The 21,769-nt window shown below is 36.4% G+C and overlaps 1 pseudogene; it reads right to left on the reverse strand.

Moving 5' to 3' along the window:
• Positions 1–21,528: 21,528 nt before the first annotated feature.
• On the reverse strand, positions 21,529–21,666 carry LOC113285025 (annotated as a pseudogene).
• Positions 21,667–21,769: the final 103 nt, after the last annotated feature.

The following is a 21,769-nucleotide window of genomic DNA, read 5'->3' on the forward strand; positions in this document are numbered from 1 at the left end:
GATCAACTACGGTTTTTGATCCATTTATGGGATCAACTCCTGTTGTTGACTCAATTTTTTATGGGATCAACTACTGTTGTTGATCCTTTCAACTCCTATTGTTGACAATATTTCCTTGGATAAGTATAATCATTCTTGTAGTTTATATCTTGCTTGTAGTTTAAATCATGATAATTTCTTCCAATGTTGAACTTGTGGTACAATGGTAGCATGACTGACTCCATGTCAGATGATGCGTGTTCGACTCACACCAAGTTCACTCCATTTACATGGATGAACTTTCATTGTTGATCCAATTTAAGGGATCAACTACCATTGTTGATCCCCTAAATTGGATCAACTTCTACTATTGATTATTTTTTTTTGGATCAACTACCATTGTTGATCCCCTAAATTGGATCAACTTCTACTGTTGGTTCTATTTTTATTTGGATCAACTATTATTGTTGATACAAAAATATCTGAACCAGTGGTGGCGGCGGCGGACTAGTGTTGGTGGCGGAGACGGACTAGTGGTGGTGGAGGACTGGTGGTGGTGTAATGGTGGTAGTGAAGGAGTGGTGATGGAATATTAGTGGTGATGGTGGTTTGTAGGTGGTGGTGGAGGAATGGTAGTTGAATGTTGGTGGTGGTGGTGCTAGTGGTGGTGGTGAAGTGGTAGAGGAAGAAATTTGTTCCATTTTGAAATAAAGAAAAATATTATATGGGTGAGGGTATTTAGATAATCTAATTTTAAATGGATAAGATTATTAAAAAGTAGGGATATATTTATTGTTATATAAGGATATATTTGTAGGGTGTTAAAACTAGGGATATAAAAAACATGGATTTGTTGCTTGGAATGGAAAGGAGGGCCTAACCATACTTAAAAATTTTGGAATATGGGAACTGGATATCCACTCAACAACCAATATATAGGAGCATAATTGGATCCCATGAGCGAAAACGCCTTTGATCAACCAGTCCCAACAGGAGATATCTGAAAGATTTTTGGAGATTGACGAATTCTTGGACCCAGTAAGACGAGACTGGAATATAACCTTGTTGGAGACTATTTTCGATCCTCACACTGTTGATATCATCAAGTGCATCCAACCCCATCTAGATGGTCAAGATATCCTCCTTTGGAGTCTAACCAAGAACGGGAAATTCTCAACTAAATCCATATATGACGCCTTAGAAGGTACTGATGAAAGATCCCAAGTCTTGAATCTGTTAGATAAAATTTGGAAAATTAAGTCCACCCCTAAGATAAAACTCTTTCTTTGGAAATGTGTTTCCAAATGCCTTCCTGTAAGGGGAGTGTTAGCTTACAGAATGACATTAGAGTTTGATAAGTGCCCTATGCGCAATTCGACTAGAGAGATTGTTTACCATCTTCTTATGGATCGTCCTTTCACGAGAGCAGTTTGGTTTGGTCTAAGCACAACTACTAGAGTTAGAAATGACATATATATTTATGAATGGATTCTTATTTGGTTCTCTAACCCCCATGATTGGGATGATCCTATGACTGATTGGGCGGCTGTCTGTGGCATAGTGGTTTGGAATATATGGAAGGCAAGATGTGACGTGGTTTTTAAAGACTTGAAACCTACACCGGTGGAACTGATCGGGATCATAGAAACAGAGATAGTAGTTCATAATTCACTCACCAACAAAGGGATCAAGAGTAGTACTGGGACAACTAGAGGAAAAAAGAAGGAGGAATAGAAACCACCGAAGTCCGGAAAAACAAAAATTAACTTTGATGTTTCATTCAAGGAAGGAGAATTAACAGTGGGACTGGGGTTCATAGATCAAAATCATTCAGGTACCTTTGGAACAACAACATGTATCAGAACAATCGCAACATCGACTCTCGTGGCAGAATGTTTGGCAACAAAGGAAGCAATCAAATGGGCAACTTCGATCAACCTAACACATGTAATTCTCAAGGGGGACAACCAAGATGTTATCAATTATTTAACTGGAACAAAGGATGATTTGGATTGGCAGTGTCAAAGAATATTGGAAGACGTCAAGACTATAGCAAAATCATTCAGCTATCACTAACCAATACATACCAGAAGACGGGAAAATGAAGTGGCGGATGCTTTAGCCAAGGAAGTACGGAAAACGGGACCGACAACTTACTCTCCAAAAAATATCTATATGTCTATTTTTGAATTATTAAGTAAGGACTCAAAGTTTATTTTCAATTCTGATTATGTAACTCGCACAGCAGTGACGGACAACTTTATAATATAACTTCTCTTTTTCGTCTAAAAAGAAAGTCTATTTTGCTATAAAAAAAACATAAGTATATTTTCCCTATAATGCCAAAACCAACTGACTCAGCAAGCTCGGCTTGGAAAAACATATAAAAAGTTACCTTTTTGTGCAGGAAAACTACACAATTCAGACTGGAGATGGCAAATCTACTACAATCAAAGAAAATTAGATTCCCATGCCCTTGAATGCAACCATTGCAGGAGACTTGGGCGACAATCTGGTTGGTTCTTTAATTGAACCTCATGCTTATACCTGCAATCATGAAATGGTACTGCAATATTTTTCACCAAATATTGTCGACTCAATTAGAAGCATACACCTTCCAAACCCACCAATACCAAATGAACCAATTTGGTCACATTCCAAAACTGTGCATTACACGATCAAGAGTGGCTATGCCATTTTGATTAATATTCAAACTCCAACAGTGACCCCACAATTTCCCTAAAGTTCAAACAAATTTTTAAAGCAGACTGCCCACTGTTGATACATGAAAAATGAAACCCCTTAACGGGCCGGGGGTGTCCCTAAGAAGGGAGGCAAGCTTAGTATGAGATATGGGGATTTGGGGAATAAAACCCAAGTCCACTAAGAAAGTATCCATTAGATGAAAAGGACTAGGAAGAAATTCATAGAAAATAAGGAGGTTTTATTAGAGAAGCAATGGAATTAGTAGTAATCTAAGAGGTTTAGGACACATGGCATGATGTCATAAAAGGAAGGGGATTTTGGAAAGTCTATATAAAGAAGGACAAGGTACAATGGAAGGACAACTCTCCCTCTTACTATTCTTGGTATAGTGAGGTCATTTGGTGTAGCTAGGACGGGTGGGACCTAAATCTGAAATGACCCGTCAACACCCACAAAAAATAATACTTTTCATGTGGAAAGTCGGTCACAATGGTCTACCAACATTTGAGATACTACATGTTCGAAACATTACAAACAACAATATGTGTCCAATTTGTAACAAAAACTCGGAATCGGTTTAACATTGCATGTTTGAATGTCATCGGGCATGGAAAACTTGGGAACTCATGTGTCACCATTTGAATATACTGGCTAACAATAACCCCTACAATGGTTTACATCTATCACCACATCCTATACCGAATCTCATATGCCACACAACAAAGAGGTGCAATCAATCAACAATAATAGCAAACTAGAAGAGCACATCAGGATAGAAACAGGAACCAAATACAGGTACCAACAACTTCACTGAGTTCATACACCTATCTGAACACAAACAAAAGTTCACGTTGTGCTGCTATACAGTCTGGATGATTTGGTTGGATAGAAATGCAACACTGTACAAGAAAACAATTCAAACACCTCAACAAACATTTCAGATAGCTTTGGTGTTAACTCAAGAATACAAATGGCCGCAACAACAGAATCTGCACATACAAGGTCCAACTCAAAACCATCGAGGAAGCCAGCACAACTCAGGCAACACAACAACTATGTGGGTCAAATGGATACCACCACCACCTAACTGGATGAAAATCAACACAAATGGGAAAAATAGAGGACAACCGGGAGGACAACCGGAAATGGCAGGTGTGGCTTGGATTTGTAAAAATATGCAAGCTTCCACAATCATGGTAATGGCTGCACCAATTGGAATCACTACTAAAACATGGGCCACACTACTGGCAGTTAAAATGACAATTGCACAAGGATGGAATCATATCTATTTTGAAACAGATTCTACTGCCTTAGTGCAATTAATCAAGAATGACGACACCAAAGCTCCATGGATAATTCAGAAAATGGTCAAAGAAATCAACCAACATCTGCCACAAATAGATGACTACACATTCACACATACATATAGGGAGGCGAACCAAACTGAGGATGGACTGGAAAATTATGTGGTATCTACACAACTACAAACAGGAGGCAACACGAACACTTTCATTTGGGACAACTCATGTCCAACCTTTCTTAATGTAATTATAATGAATGACTCCATGGGGATTTCGTACCCCAGAGAAGTTTCATTTAAATAAAAGTAACTACTCTTTCAAGAAAAAAAAACTCTGAGGCGCAAAGGACAAAATAGGGTCACTAAACAATAGAAAAACGTACTAGTCCCTTATCCGTCAATTTATTTTTGAAATGTCAGCCCCTATTTGATTAGTGTTGGTGATAATGATTAGTAGTGAACATTAACAATTAGTATAGGTTCATAAAATTCAATATTAATATTAGTTTTTGAGAGAATTATTGAAGAAAATGATAGAAAAGGAGAATCAGTGAGATTATTGTGATTCTAGTTAGCAGAATGTGTGATTCAAGTGAGTAAGCGAACTTTCATCTCGTAATGCTCAAAAAATACACATAAAATATAAAGAAGATCCAGATATGGCTGCTTATTTGTATTATGAGAATGATCTTACCCAAACTCAAACTCAACTTCAACCTCAAGCTTTATATGATAATTTTTATGATCCAAATCTTAAAGATGAATACATGGATGAGCAAACTTATGCTAATAATACACATGTGTACTTCTGATGATATTTAATGTTCTTTTTGGAGGTTGAACTCTACAAAAATTGAAATTTTACAAGTAAATTCGGCGCAGCTAAGAGAGGTTCAACTTATAATTGATGGTCTAACCAAGCTAAAAAAATCGTTTGGCTTATAAATTACTAGTCGAACCCTGTCGTATTACACACATGTGAACAGTTCACAATTCAAACCACACTAATTGTTAGCCGAATCATGAGCTTGTAAATTTCTCGCTAACAAACAAGTTACGAAATCAGCTAATAACATATGTATTTTGATTAGGCGAACATTCTTATATGTGTAACTTACAATGAAATTTTCGGCCAATTACAACAACATCCAAACCTAATAATTAGTTTTGAGAAAAACACAACTTAAAGGTTCGGCTGATAAACTAAAATTAAGTATCAGCAGAACTCTTAAAAGTTTAGAGTTCAGCTTATATTGTAGATATCGAGTAAGCCGAACCCTTAAGGAATTTATCTCTTTTTCGTCATCTTACCTCGTGATATCCTTGTAAATGGTTTTAAAGTTGGACTTATATTGTGGATATCGAGTAAGCCGAACCCTTAAGAAATTTATCTCTTTTTCGTCATCTTACCTCGTGATATCCTTCTAAATGGTTCTTGCTAAACCTGCACTTATGGATAATCAGCCTCCGGCTGTTGACATCATCTGCGAAGACATTATAGATCACTTTAGAAATGACTTGGTAGGTAACCAATAGATGTTTTGTTTTATTTTCTTAAGTATGTTCTCCAAAATGTTACTAACTTTATATTTGAACTTGCATCATTATAGACATGGAAAACTAAACCTCAAGTGAAGGCTTGGGTTGAGGAACATGGACTGAAAATAAATTGTGTACTGATGTGTGGTCAACAAAGCCGACATAACCGGTTTGATATGGTTTGTGAGAGAAGTGGTCCAAACGTAAGTAAGAAAAATAAAAAGAGATCTTTGTGTATTGAGAAGACCGGGATAAAGTATAAGACTAAGTCAAAGAAAATAAATTGCTCCTTCAAGATCGTTTTCAACCTCAACAAATGGGAAAACCATTTGACTATGAATAAAATCATGGATAACCACCCACGTCCACATGATTTTAACGGACATCCAAGAGTTGGAAGACTCAAACATTAAAAAAAACGTGGAAGTAGATAAAATGTCGCGAGCACGGATGCCACAAATTAAAATTCTTGGAAGATTAAAGGTAGATGACGAGAATAACAAGTCCATTGTACAGACTATCCACAACACGAGAAAGAGTTTGAGAAGAAATGATTTTCAAGGTGGTTGGTGTACCATCAATTGATGTGGTTGGTGGTGAAACACTAAAACATGGTATAAAAGAAATTGGATGAGTTCAGACAAGTCAAACACCTTTTTATTTCCCACCCGATGCATCAAGTTGGCTCAATGCTTTCCACAAGTTATTATATTAGATTACAAGTACAAAACCAATAAATATGAGATTCTCTTGATGAACATAGTTGGGCATACGTCGACCAAGACATCATTCACCGTGTCCTTTTTTTTTTCCCGAAAGACAAGTCGAGAAAAGTTATATTTGGGGATTAATAAAGAAGGCGCAATTGGGGGATACTCAAAGTTAAATAGGGTTGTATTTTGGTTAAGGGATCATTCTTTTTAGGTGTAAAATAACCATATTATCCTTATCCTAATAAAAATTAAAAAGCTATTTTTTTTAGTATCCTCCTTCACTTTTCTTCCCCATCAAAAAAATCACACAAATCATGATGAATGATTTTTGATTTAGGTTATCATAAAAATCAGTTTGAGTAGCGATGCAAATTATGATAACCAAAATGATTTGAATCAAAACCATCTAGGTTATTAAAAAAAATTCGAAACTGTACTTAAATAAAAAAAATTGAGTTTGAATTTCAGTAGCAGGTTAACATTCGGTATTGTTTTGTCGGATGAATACAATACCTACAGTGGCTCTGTAAATGCAAAATTTGATTGACTTAGTGTTTGAATTGGAATTTGGTTCGGGGTTTCTTCATAGATGAAATTTTGATTGTTTCAAAAAGGTTGCAATTAGGAGTCATTAAAATCAATTTAAACACGTTCTCATATCACACAAATCTTCAAAAATCCTTCTTCTTTTTCATCTAATCAAAATATATTATTTGAAGTATCCCACAAACACACTTGGATAAGGGGTACTTCAATAACTTCATAATTATTTATTTTTGAGTATCCCCCAATTTGTGGAGGTATCCCCAATTGTGCATTCTTAATAAAATGTAAGTTAATCTTTCTGGAATGATGCACTTCCTAAGGTGATGGTAACCGAAAAAAAGCAAGCATTGATGTACTTTATCAGTAAGGTATTTTCGTACACACAAAACTTTTTTTGTTTGTTTCATATATCAAACAATGTTAAGAAAAATATCATAACTGATGATTGAACCACTTAAATTGAAAAACATAAAGAACATTTCTGATATATAGGTGGAACACAAAGAAAGAAAAAGAAAGAATTCAAGAAAGAATGTGAAGGGGATGCTTTGCAATGGTCAACCACCGAGGAAGTGTGCAAACAAAATCTTGAAATGTTTATTATGCTTTAGGACACCCAATACCCAGACGTCATTATCTATTTACGTAAATAATTGTTGGAACCTTACAAACAAAATTTTGTGGCTACGTATACGAGCTGACACAAACACTTTGACAACCAAGCTACACGTACGGTAGAGTTGGCTCCACTATCGGTTAAAGAAAAATCTTTTTGGTTATGTTATCACTTTTGTCACGGTGTTTGAAGTAATTGATGAATATTTCATGACTAACATAAAAATTAAAATGGCACTCGAAAAAAGTCTATTTTTCGAACATAATTATTGTAATGACCAGTCCCTCCACCGATATTGTCTCCACTTAACCATTGCGGTCACCCGACAATGTGGGGTTTTCAATCAACGGGCGTCGCTGCGGTCATCCAGCAACAACTTCCCGGGAGGTCACCCATCCCTAGATTTCTCCCGCCCGAGCACAGAGTTTTCTGCCAACTCTGGAACCAATTGTGTTGAAAAGGCCTCGGTATAATGTAGACGTTCCTTGCTTCTTGTGAGACCAGTATCTAGCTCAACGGCCTAACATACTCTACTACCAGAGCATAAGCGAACCATCCCTAGTTGTATCCCAACTAACACCGATATTGTTCCCACTTACCCACTGCGGTTATCCAGCAGTGTGGGATATCCAGCGGCACTACTGTGGTATCCAGCAGCAGCTTCCCGAGAGGTCACCCATCATGTGACTACTCTCGGCCGAGCACGCTTAACTGAGAAGTTCTTCCCACAACTCAATCAAGTGGGCCCATCAGGCCTCGGTGTTAGGGAAGGACAAATCGTTACTTATATTCCATTCGGCCGACCACTACCGAATATCGGGGTATTACAATACCACCACCTTAAATTGGAGTTGTCCTCGACTCCGGAATATATACACAAGCTCAAATGTCTGACGCTCCCTGACCCTCATGAGAAGCACCTGGACCAACCCCATCCAGCGTACCTTCCCACCCTCGGCAGGTGAGCCGTCGTCGGCTATGATACCATTTGTAATGACCCGTCCCTCCACCGATACTGTCCCCACTTAACCACTACGGTTATCCGGCAGTGTGGGGTTTTTAACGGGCATCCTTGCGGTAATCCAACAGAAACTTCTCGGATGGTCATTGATCGCTGTCGTATGCGTCAAAAATAAATTACTTTCTCACAACTCAAAATAAATAATATTTTCTCACAACTCAAAATAAATAATATAACAAGAGTAAGAAATGATCGTTCCCATAGAGATGATCTAGGTTGTCAAGTTGTTTCGGTTTCCTATATAAACAAGGGGGGATTTCTGATTTTTATGTAAAGGAAAATAAACTAAAAGCAAATAATGAAATAAACAAGCAAATCAATAAGATGAAGATATTGGTCAAGAATTAGTTTTCATTCACAAACATGAATTTGTAACAATAACTAGAATTGATATTTAATCTCAACTTTTATCAAAAGTCCTACGATACCTTGATCGCAAGAATATCCCGCTAATTTCCTCTTGTCATCAACAAACACATTAAAAGATGCGAAAGTGAATTCTTCCTAGAAATCAACCTAAAGTGTAAAAGCACAATTAAGTTTAACTCCCTAAGAGCACTAAGTTCTATGAAATAAGACTAATCAATGCAAACGAACGTGTAAAAGCACTAATCCGTTTTAACAAAGGTCATGATCCACATGTGACTACTAGGATGTATCACTACAAGCAATAATCACAATTATGCTACGTGTATTCAAGGTGTATCACGTTTACGTATAATAAACCCTAAACTAGCAATAGATATGATTACGAGTTCTACCAATTTACAACTTGACAAAACTAACAATCAATCATACATGGCGATATTTCTAGCGAAAAATAATCGACAAAACATGGAGATAAAACTAATTTATTGAATGAAAACCCATATTTGAAAATCCAACTTATTCCTCAACCAATAATAAAAACTAGCTCATGTTAATGGAGTTCATAACAAGAATAAAAATAAGAATTTCCATGTCTAGACCCTAGGCAAAGGTAGAAGAAGATGATAATAAGATATAGAATATAACCCTCTCTTTTTATATATGTTTCTCCATTTCCCAAATTCTGGTCGCACCCTTCTGCCAAATATCAATCCTTGACACAGCCCACAAGTGAAGCCCAAGTCAATCTGAGTAAACTACTGGATCGGTAAGTTAACTCGCCTGACTCTGATTTTGGCCGAGTTCTAGCTGTTTCTGGGTGATTTCCGGCCGATTCCAGGCCATTTCAGTCTTCCCCTGTGATAACAACCTAACACACATACATCACCCTCAGTTTCTCATTTCAGCTCATTCAATCTCCAATTGTGATCCCATTCTGCTTGACAGCACCAGGTTCAATGTCCTCTCTAGCTCTTAATCATTCCCTGCTGCATCTGTAGCTGCACCCGTTCCTTGCTCTACTCTCATTCACAGCTGCAATACCTCAGTTTCATCTCAACTTGAATTTCTCACAACTCAGTTAACTTCCAAAGACAGTAGCACACTTCATACTCAGGCTACAGATTCATGCCTCCATATTGCTGCTCACCAAATCAGAACCAATGCCTTCTCAATAGCGCAACCATTAAACCTATTCTTGAGCCATACTTAAGTCACTGCTAACTTGCATCATTACCCGCGGCTGCATCAAACCAGTTACCACTCTGTAACCCTCCAGAAACATCTTGACTCCAGCTGCAATATAACATGCCTAGAGCACTATTAGTTCTCCCAGCTCAGCTCACACTATTTTTTTACTCCATCCTTCTGCAAATGCACAACTGCAACACACAGGTTCAACTCCGTAATTTATGCAACATTCCTTCCCTCGGCATCAGCACTTCAATCCAAGACCAACCCATCTCTGTACAACACTCATACATTCATTTGATGCCACTTATTTAAGACTTCACCTGTTCATACCAATTTTATCTCTGCAATATGACTTCAATCACTTCATTCTTGCTTGATACCAGCAGCACTTCAGTCCACATTCCATTCTCATCAACAAAAGCATCACCGGAGCAGCGTAACTCGAGCCATTGTCTTCTCAGCTCCATCTCTCTGACAGACCTAACTTCAGCTGCAATTACAGCTCCAGTTAACTCATTACAGCTGCAATTCTGCATCACAGCAAGCTACACCAACAGTCTCAGATTGTAACTGGAACATCAGCACTCTCATTCTATCACTGCCTGCATCTTCCATTTCAGCTTCTATTCTCACTGGCAGCAACATCACGCAACATAAGACTTGCTCTCTGCATTGCAGCATCACTAGCAACCCAACATCAAGCTAAAGAACCAGCCCCGACATTCATCTATACCATTTCCATCCTGCAATGCTCATTTATGTTCACACTGCAACAGTAAAACCTTCAAGCATAATTGCAGCAACACCAATCTGAAGCATACCCATCCATCTTAATTCCTCCAGTCTAACTGCAATTCCTGCGACATTAACTCAGACCAAACCAAACCCTGATTCATTCTCATTTCACAAATTCATCAGCTGTAGCTCCCAAAATCATCTTGTTATCTCCTCTTCTCGATTGAAAACCCTCAATTCGATCTGATTCTCTCCTCAGCAACAACTTCTTCTTCTCTGTCTTGGTTTTCCGTTTGCTTCATTCACAGCAACAATCGATTAACCACAATAAGACCCATTAGCTGCAAATACAAATCGAAACCCTAATCATCCGCAGACCCATTAGCTTGAATTCTTCAATCAATCATTCTCTGAGATCTTCACAGCAATCCCTTCTCGATCTTAACCCTCATCAATTTCTTCTTTGTTCTTGGCTTTCGACCAATAGTTCATGTCTGCATCAATCTCCAGCTTCAATTCCTCCTGAATCTCTTCTATTATGAATATCATTTCGATCTCGATTTTAACTGTTGTCGCTGCTGCTCTTCATTCTCCTTTTTTTCCTCAATTATCAGATGTAGGAACGAATGAATGGGAGAAACTTATTTTAGGGTTATAAAAGTGGGACAACTATTTGCACCCACTGAGCTGGGATGTGACCACCCAATAGTAGCCCCTTAACCTTGGCTGGGTTCCAGATAGTGTTTGCCCAGAAATGACAATTATGCCCTTCTTGTTCAAATTGTGTAATTTCTTCTTCTTTTCCTCCGTACGACTCCAAAACGCCTAAAAGCTCAAAACAAACATAAAATACATAATTCACACGAAAAATAACAAAGAAAGCATAATCAATAGATAATAAATCTAGGTGTTTATGACCCCTATCAATCACCCATCCTTGGATTGCTCCCGCCCGAGCACGCTTAACTGCATAGTTTTCTGCCAACTCTGGAGCCAATTGTGCTGAAAAGGCCTCGGTGTTGGGAAATGACAAACCATTACTTATATTCCATTCGGCCAACCACTGCCGAATATCGGGGTATTACAATTATCATAAAGATGATTTTTGGCTATAGGGATTAACTTACAGGGTCTCCCGTTTGTGTCTTGAGAAACTGATGATTGAAGGGAAGTTGAAGAAGGATTTGAAGGCTAACTCATAAAAATTGCATGTTTTATAAAATGAGGGAATCTATGGGACCTTCGTGCCCCGACGACATAGCTCGGTACGAGGACGGTGTCATAGTTTTTGAGGATATTGATCTTTTTTTCGAAAAAAATAAAGTTTTTACCCTCCCCCAACCTGAAACAGTATGAAATTGCCTTAATGTTTGTACTTGTTAATTTAGAGGCGTGTCATGCCCCAATGGGAGGCTTCGAAGGTGGTTAAGAGTAACTACCCATAGTTCACTTATATATGTTATGTACTTGGCGCCATTAGTAGTAATTGTTATTGTCTTGTGTGAGTGGCTCGTGGTCTGCACAATAGTAGTATGTCGTCCAACTATGACCATTTGATGATTCGTACCACAAACCCCCACAGTTTAGATAAAATCATTTCCATTGTCAGTCTATAGAAACCTGACTGAATATAACCTCTCAGTAATAAAGTGAAAGCTTTCATAAGCAGTCGAAAAAAACAAACCCCAGAGGCATCCAAGGGAAGCAACACATGATATGGAGAAGCTTGAAGTTTCACTTTACAGATCCCACAATAAAAAAGTTCAGAAACAAAATTCTCCTGGTAATAAACCATTAAATTGAACACACAAGTACCCAGGAACAAGATATACTTGTAACAACATAACTCACCCATTAATGGTTTCAAATCCTTTTCCACGATCAAATAGTCTAGTGGTTGAAACAAGAGAGAGGAGAAACACACAATGTCCATTTGAAACACACAATATCTAACAGAAGCATTTTCCCAAGTTTATCCAACACGAATACCGTTGAATCCATAAAACACACTTTAGTTTGATACTCAAACTTAGAGTCAAGTTTAGCAAAACAAGAAACCCATATAATAAGGCTGATCTTCTTCCCACGATCAAACACACTGTGAGTAGAATCAAAAATAAGGAAGAGACATTTATCAACTAAAAAATTATAACTCACCTTACCCCTTTGAAGTTGCATAAGAAAACCATCTCCTCCGTAGATAAAACTCCAAGTGACACTCTCAGGCATTTTAACAAACAATATCCAAGTAGTACCAGCAACACCACATTTGGTTACTATATCGGGAATTGTTTCACTAAACATCAATTTGACCAGTACCCATATTCACAAACCTGCTCATTAACAAATTTCCCACTATAATCATCCATTAGCATTAGAACTAACCCATTAAAATTAGCCAAGCAAGAAGTAAGCATATCAGAACTGAACTTAGAACTGCTTCTAACAAAATAAGGATACTTTTCAATAGCTAAAGAATCTTTACCACAATCAAATAGAATTCGTGAATAATCACGAAGAAGAGAAAAACATTCCTTATAGTTTTCAAGTCCTCACAATACTCCACTCAATTTTAATTTTAGAATCTTAAATATCAATCAATTTACCCAAATAATTGATGGGTTTTTCTTCTTCTGGCTCTAAACTTATTGAATCCTCTTTTTCTTCAATGAAAAACATCGGAATCAAATTACAGTCGACAAAATCATTTTCTTCTTCTGCCGATGGAATTGAAGAACCTCTGTTAGAATCAATTATCAATTCTTCAATGATAAACACCTCCTTCATCTTTGTTTATTCTATAACCACAACTTCTTCCACTGTTGGTTCTTCAGATAATTGCTGACGAATTAATGTTAATTTCTTCACTGCCTTGTATATGAGCTTCGACATTAATTAGATGAAGATTACACTCCTGTGTTGGTGAATTATCCTCACGATAATGAACTTGATACAAATACCGAAGATTGTCTAATTCATCTCTTACTTCTTTTTCCTCTTCCATCATAATAACCAGCTCCTCTATGAAAAATATACAAGGATTAGAATTATTATGATACTAATTATTGTAATGTACATTACAAATGGAAAATCATAATCATATCCATATAATCTACACTGCAGAAATGAAAGATAAATCTCAAATGAGGGAATAACAAACACCTAACTCAATAAGATAAAACCCTAAGGCATACAACCAGGCATATATAAATCCGGACGACATACTACTATTGTGCAGCGCCGAGCCACTCATACAAGACAATAACGGCGCCTAACGCATAACCTATATAAGCTAAATGAAGGTACCTGCCCTTAACCACCGTGGATACCTCTCATTAATTGGGGCACGACGACTGCATTATAGTTGGCAGTCTTACTGATGGACGGTAATAATTTGAACTGCCACCTCGAGGAGATCACCAACTGTAATGCAGTTGGGAACTTGGTTTCAACAATAGTAAGATAAATTCTCGTTGTTCCCTCAAGAAATTATGTCTGGCTACTGTAGTGCAGTTGTCAAATCCCAATGGGAGGTATCCAAGGTGGTTAAGGGAAACTACCTTGAGTTAGCTTATATAAGTTGTGCGATGGACGCCATTAATAGTAGTTGTTAATGTTTTGTGTAAGTGTCTCGTGCTCTGGACGATAGTAGTATGTCGTCCAGCTTTATATATGGACTGGTTGTATGCGTTAGGGTTCTATCGCACAAAATTGTGTGTTTGTTATTCCCTCATTTGAGGTTTATCTTTCAATTCTGCAGTGTAGATCCTATGGATCTAATTTTGTTTTTTATTTGTATTGTAGATGACTATAAGGCGGTCGCAAGATTTTGGATCAAGTAAGAAATGGAAGTGGTTCCCAAGAGTATTTGTTAACGGTTTTAACATCCCTTAAGATATTGAAAAATTACCTTGTTTTCAGTAAGGTCGGGAAAGATATCTCTACTAAGAGTATATAACAAATATGTAATTGTATTTTGCTTGACTTTGTCCTCATCCATTACCAACTTCCCTTGGTAAACTTGAACTTCTTTGTTTTTCACCTTTAACATGAACATTTACACTTTTCACCACTTTAGCGCGCGACAGAACTCCTATTCGGTCTTGGATTCACTCAAACCAAGAGTTTCTTTGTACATTTGTACAACTCTCCCATGTCATTTCATAAAACCCAGGATCCACGCTTTCCTTGGTCACCCTAAGGCATGTAATATTATTTCTATCATCAGGAGTGATGTCATCTCGCCTAAGGGGAGATGGAATCTGTAAGTCTCTAGACAAAATCTCCCACAAAAGGCGGAGGTTGTCATCTATCACATTCTGTATTTCCGTGGGTAATCGCATACCATATTCCAGAGGCTTGTACTATATCCACCACCTCAGGAACCTCTCGAAAAAATCCCAGTGTGCATCCCTCTGGTGTCTCAATACTTGAGCCACATCCTTGTGATCAGGAGTCTCATATATTCTCTTTGCCAAAGACTTTTTTGAACAAGTCAGCACATTTTATTCCCTTTTCGTAAGACTATAGGTTTGGTTGTCCCTCTAAGGAGGTATTACATTATTTTCACGAGGAACGTGAAGCCCTATAGTATGAGGTGTAACAAGCTTCTTCTCTTTATGGAGGTTGTTATTGCGGTTTCTTTTTAGTCTCTTCATTACCATCCTCCTCGTTTTCATCATCACCATCATCATCGTCTCCCCATCTTCCTCATCCATGTCCTCCTTCTCTTATTTCTTATTTTTCTTTTTCATCCTCTACCTCTTCTTCAATTTGTATCTCTGGCGGTGGTTTACTAATTACTACCGCGGATAAAACATCATCTTTGTTAGTTATCCTGTTACATTCTCCTAATTTTCTGGTGCCACCTCCTCGAGGATCGAGAATTTTAGAGGTAGAAGGAGTCACCTTCATGTTCCTCCTTTTACCTTTACCTTTGTTCCAAAGACAAAGCAGAAAACTCAACTAATATTTTAAACACCAAATATTCGTCTAGAAATCATAAAAGATTTTCCTTAAAAAAACAAGTTCAGCTAAAAACTATAGCAACATCAAAAAAATTGGTTGTTCAGAAATAATAATTTTGAGCGGAACTTTATAAATTTCAGTGTATTGCTATCCATGAAGAAATGTTCAGCAAATATTTGAGAAAATTTTAACGACCGAATTTTACAACTTGTTTATAATGCTAACATCGTCTATTGTTTGAAAAAAATATTATCAGCCGAACTTCACGACCTATGTGATTTTTGAATAAAAACAATAACATTTTGTTATTGTTTGGATACGAATTACCAGCCGAACTGCCCATAGGACCTTGAGAACGAAAAAATAATGAAAAGTCCAGCTAATAAGGTTTCAATTATCAGCCGAACTTCATAGTTTTTTCGATTTGAACTCAGCGTATCAATAAAATGCAAGGAAATAAAAGACGGGTTTGTGGGAAATACCTTCTAATGTATATTTGGGGGACTTGTTCTTTCCTCAATTGAATTTATACTTCAATTTATGTTTCAATTCCTTCTCCTTCTTCTTATTCTTCAATTCGAGGATCAAAAGAAGTATTAGAATCCGCACCTTTAACAGAAATCTTGGTGCAAGTCATCTTATAGTTATGTTTAATCGACTATCAAAGTTTTACGAATCAAAGATTAATTGTCCGCGATGAAAATTTGAATTCAAAAATTTTGGGGAGAAGTTTAGCTGGAAATGGAAAAGAGATAAATTATGAAACTGATTGATTTTTTAATTTAGATTATGTTTAGGTTTTTAAATTAATAGAAGGGTATTTTGGTAACTTAAATGAAAAAGGGGTATCTAAGTAATTTAACTACCCATTTAACACCCTTATCACCCATACTAGTCAGGGTCATCACACAGTAGTGTTTTGTATGGTTTCACCCAAGGTTCTTAAATATTTGGGAAATTTGGTCCAAAGTTCAAACAAAAACTTAATCCAAGGCCCATATGGAGAAAATATTTAACGGAGGTCCAAAAACCATTTAAAACATGGAAATGACCTACCTACCATCATCTAAACATGTGAAAATAAAACCATGTTGTCCCCCCTCTTTTCGTTCTTTCTTTCTATGTTTATCTTTCTTCTTCCTCCTCTCGTTCTATTTTCTTCCTTCCGCTTTCTTCTTCCTTGCAGTCACCGACCCAAACAAATAATCAAATCACCATTCGTTGATGATATTACTCAGTTAAATCATACAAAATCATCGAAACCGAGATCCACAATGATTTTTTTTTTTATATAAAATCATCAATACAGATAATAAATGACTACATCTTGTAATTTGATCAGTTGAAGAAGAAATATAGATTTACATCCGCCAAAAAATGTACTCCCCCGTCCCACTATTAAGTGACCTACTTTATAACTAATTTAGTTATAAAGTAGGTCACTTAATAGTGGGACAGAGGTAGTAGCAAATGGTATAAATCAACAATATATATAAGGTGGACAAAAAACCCTACGATCCAACAATAGATATTGATATGTACTGAGTGAAAACTTGTAATCCAACAACAAATATTGATATGTACCCATCCCAATAAAACATGCAGTATGTTATAGATACTATGATCTAACAATAGATATTGAAATAAACTGAGCGAAAACCTATGATCCAACAGTAAATATTGGTACGTACCCATCCCAAAACAAATCCTATGATCAAAAAGTAGATATCAATATGTTTCCATCTCAGTAGAACATGTAATATGTTTTTGATACTATGATTTAATATAGTAGATGTTAATATGTACTGGAAAACATAGTTTATGCTTGAATGTCCATCCGAATAAACACGCAGTATGTTTTCAGTACAAAAAAACTATGTACTGTTAAATCATACAAAATATCAGACTAAAACATGATTGATAAATTGAAACAATAACGAAACAATTTATCTTTGCTACAAACAAATATGTATTGCAGGATCATACAACAATTTTTACTATCTTTAGTACAAAAAAAAAATATATTGTTGAATCATAGAAAATCTCAAACAAAAACATGATTTTAAATAAAATCAATCAATTGAATAGCTTGAATAAAAATATTTACTCAAACATAACAGACCTAGCTTTCATGGATTTATGAATTCGTTTCCAAAGTTTCAGCAAAAATTCATAAATCCATATTGTCTTCTTCTTTGGTGATCCTGATCCATTCTCGAACATTCTTCTTCGCCTTACCTTACATCACTTTCAAACTTTTGTTCTTCATCTTTCCCTTTTTCCACCATTTTTTGTTCTTCTAATTAAAAACCTAATTCTTAAAATATAAATCAACAATCACATTCAATAAAATCAAAACCTAACTCTAGTTTTCAAAACAAGAAAAGTCAGAGAGATTTTTTTTGTTTGCTATATATGCTTTCAGCTTCTCTCTCTTTTGCAAGTTTAAGAGTATTATTCTAATTATGAGGGTGTTTTGGGCATTTAAAAATATGTTTTTTAAGGCCCACACATGTATGAACGTAGGATTATGTTTTCAGCTCCAAAAGCATTAAAAATAAATAAATAAACAAAAGGACAAATAGTTTGCGTTACAAAATTTTGTGTAATGCAAATTCACTGGGTGACAAAAATGGGATGTTGCCTTAATCCTCGAATGTGTCCCTTAACCGTATATCTTCTATTTCCAATTTTACCCCTCACTACCCCTTACCATTTGCGCTACACTAACCATCTGCACTACAGTATCATGTCCGATATGAAGACCAGATTTCGTCCATTTTTGTTTGCACGAAAAAACCCAAAATTTTGGAAAGTCTTAGAGCTCTCAAACCAACAACGGTAAGATTACAGTGAAGTTAATTCGTATAGATTTTTGTTAAAGGGAGAGCAAAATATGATCTGAGGAGAGAAAAAATCATGGTCGACTCAATAACTAGGACCAACTCGATATATTTTTCTGACTCAGACTAATATACCCTAATGTACCACATGTTTTCCCCACACATGTTCAAAAAACCAAAAGAAAATCAAGAACCCTAGAAAACTTTGATTGCTGCAAAACAGGAGTGAAGAAACAAAACCCATGATATTCTTCTTCTTCTTATGATAACAATTATAAAAACAATAGTCGGACATAAAACTGGATCTTCAAAGAAACCTAACTTTGATGATTCTCTTCTTTTCAAAGAGCAAGCAATTCTTGCTGCTGAATTGCTTGCTCTTTAATGTCGACAACTAGGGTACGATAGCATTTCCCTTTTGAAAATTATTTTTAACGCAAACATGAAATGGAATAATATACAAACAGAAAGATATGTATTTGATGGTGGTTGTTTTGTTCATATCACAACAGATCAAGCATAATCTTCCATACAAACAGAAAGATATACAATTATTACTATATATTGCTTAAATGATTCATTCTTTTTCATGGTTGATTTGATGCGGTTTCATCAAAAAAATCTTCCAACCAAAAAATGTTCGAAACAATCTTATGGTTATGGATCATGATACCCACTATTGGTTATTGTTCTTTTATGTGGTCTTGTGGGCTACTTAGTATGGGAACGGGAACAAAACAAGAAGAAACTTCCAGATCCATATAACAAAGACTTGAAAGCAGAATTTCAATTTTTTTTTTTAATTATTATTCTTCTGTTTTACTATTCTAAAGTATTAGTTAGATCTAATTAAAGTAAATCATATTAACAGTTTCACTTGCCTTGTGTGATTCATTACTTGATGCTCGAAAAATTCATCTCTTAGTATCCAACATTTTGTATTTTATTCGAATGTGTGCGAGGACATGTGGTATATAAGGGTATTTCAGTCTGGATCGTAAAATTATATCGAGTTGGTCCTAGTGAATGAGTCGACAACGATTTTTGCTCTCCTCGGATCACATTTTGCTCTCCCTTTAACAAAAATCATTCATCTAAAGCGTTGTTAGTAGCTCAATAAGTTCCGGCTATCATCTATTATGAATAAAAAAACACAGTCGGATGAGTCATAAGAATAAGTATGATCATGTTATTTTCCTTAAAGAACACAAAGAGAAGCTGATCAACACAACTAACAATAAAAAAAAATTCTGCTCGGTCCATTAAATAAGAACTAGGCCGAAACTATTTTGTTTGGTACGAGGGGACAAATGTCAGATCTGACGGTTTTTATTTTTCACTCACTAGACTTATTCATGTCCGAACGTTGTTAATTGAATTTTTTGTGTCAAGAAATTACCTTAATATATTAAGGTATATTAATCGATTTAATCTATTAACGAATTACAATGCCTGTGACCTATAAGGGTGGCAGGGATGTGGTTAGGGATGTGGTTTGCGTATCCAAATAGGACTTCACAATTATTTTCGGGTAGCCCATCACCGACCTCTTCAAGTGGTGGCAATTAGTTAACAACGTTTTTCTTAGTCCTTTTCTTCTTTTCGAATATTTCTTCGGCCCCTTCTACTGAATGTGGTTCCTCAATGTCTTCCTCATCAACTTGGTCATCGAAATTATCTGACTGTTGTTCCTCCATAACAATTTCTGTTACACCAACATTAGGCCGTGAAGGTTCTACGTCATTGGGTGAATTGGGATGTTGTGAAATTGATTCCATGACAACAATTGCTTCCTTATTTGAAACAATTTCTTCCATCAAATTTGTAGTTTTAGCACCAATCACTTCGGTTGTAATCCCCAGCTCCTTCGTTTTGTAACTAGAATCAAATGTTTGGTTTTTGTTAATTTACTACTAATAGGTAATGGGTAACGTCACAATTTAACATAACTGACATAAAAAGACAACGATTCAAATTGAGGGAGTGGCAGTTAATTAGTTACCACTGTGCGAGTGGGGAAGTTAGGGAATCGACACGATTTGATTTCTTCTGGTACTTTCAAGTTAAAGGCACATAAAATACATAACAAAAACCGCATATCCCTTTTTTTTAATTAAACGGATATATTCGATCTTTATAGAACAAATCACTGTCGAAACACGGGTGCGTCCAATACCCTGAATCAATGAACAATTTCTGTTGAACATTCCAAATGATTCAATGGCTTGGGAGTTGGTATGCACAACTTCTAAATCCTGACGTTTTTTTACCTTTGTTGACCAGTCAAATTAAGGGGGTCCGTCATGATATCAAGCTATAAGGCCGAACTAAACTTTGGAATAATTTTTTAAAAATATACAAGTTTCATGTTCCACACGGTTGTTTCGCAAATGGACGAACAACCTGCAACTATCCACGACCACCATTAACCAAATTCCAAAGACATTACAAAATTATTCAACTCAAGACAGAAATTTTAAAGACGAATAGACGATGGAAAATCATCTGGGATTTCGTATAGATTTCGTATTGGTACCATTTATTCCTTTTCCCTTCATCTACTTGCCAAAAATGGTGTTTCTCCCAGCTTTTTTCGGACCGACAACAAAACCAGGATGAAGTAGTACTTCAATTATCAATCTGTTCGTTTTTTCCGTTGTTTTAATAAGAAATAAAAGGATGGTTAGGTTATCTTCGATCTACAAACTTCTTCAAGTTTGAAGAAAAGTTCAAAAAACCTTCTGACAGTGGAAAGTTTCGATTCGTTAGGATATTGTAAGTGTTATTCGAAGCTAATATAACCACTTCAGGGTAAAGGGTATAAGCGTAAGATGAACAATTCAAGGGTAAGATTGGTATTTGGTTTTTCAGCTGAGACATCCCTTAGCATAATATTAGGATGGGGTTAGTAGGTTTAAGCGCAAACCATGTTTTTATATAGCGCAAACCATCTGTATAGTAAAAAAAACCACCCGATAAACCACTTCAAGTGGGTGGACCAGTCAATGACTAGGTCATAAAACTAGCAGTAACTAGTAATTCCTGGGTAGCCTAACCAGATGTGTGGTAACAGGTAAGCTCGAAGGCCGTTCCCGTCCCTTTCAGGGGAGACGCCAACTGTCTCTCCTCTCAACGAATGAAACACGGGAAGAGGCCTTTCCTTTCCAGCAACCCGTTGTAATCATCTGGCTTGAACATACAACCTACTTAAGTCAGCCCTTCATTCTACAAATAGATTTGGAC

Source organism: Papaver somniferum, chromosome 5, assembly GCF_003573695.1.
Source record: "Papaver somniferum cultivar HN1 chromosome 5, ASM357369v1, whole genome shotgun sequence".
In the NCBI taxonomy this organism is placed as follows: domain Eukaryota; kingdom Viridiplantae; phylum Streptophyta; class Magnoliopsida; order Ranunculales; family Papaveraceae; genus Papaver; species Papaver somniferum.